At 71.3% G+C, this 209-nt stretch overlaps 1 protein-coding gene across 2 annotated transcripts in view; it reads right to left on the bottom strand.

Moving 5' to 3' along the window:
* The window catches only part of CAMK2A (calcium/calmodulin-dependent protein kinase II alpha), a 30,745-nt gene that overhangs the window by 8,421 nt on the left and 22,115 nt on the right, over positions 1-209 (bottom strand). The gene's annotated exons all lie outside the window — the stretch shown is intronic.

Here is a 209-nt window from a genome sequence, read left to right as displayed (position 1 = left end):
CCCCCTGCCGCCCTCTAATTTTAGCCCCACGCTGCCGGGATCAGGTGCTGCCGGCCCGACAGCTGCGGGCCACATTTTGACAATGATGAAAAGCAGACGCCTTCCCTCGGTGCCCACCCACCGCTGCCGGCCCTGCCCCAGCCCCCCAGGCTGAGCGAGCCACCCTTCGGCCCCACGCCGGACCCCATCGCCCGCCGGCCCCGCTCTCG

Source organism: Chaetura pelagica, unplaced genomic scaffold, assembly GCF_000747805.2.
Source record: "Chaetura pelagica isolate M959 unplaced genomic scaffold, ChaPel_1.0 scaffold356, whole genome shotgun sequence".
NCBI lineage: Eukaryota > Metazoa > Chordata > Aves > Apodiformes > Apodidae > Chaetura > Chaetura pelagica.
This window is presented reverse-complemented; position numbering and strand designations above follow the sequence as displayed.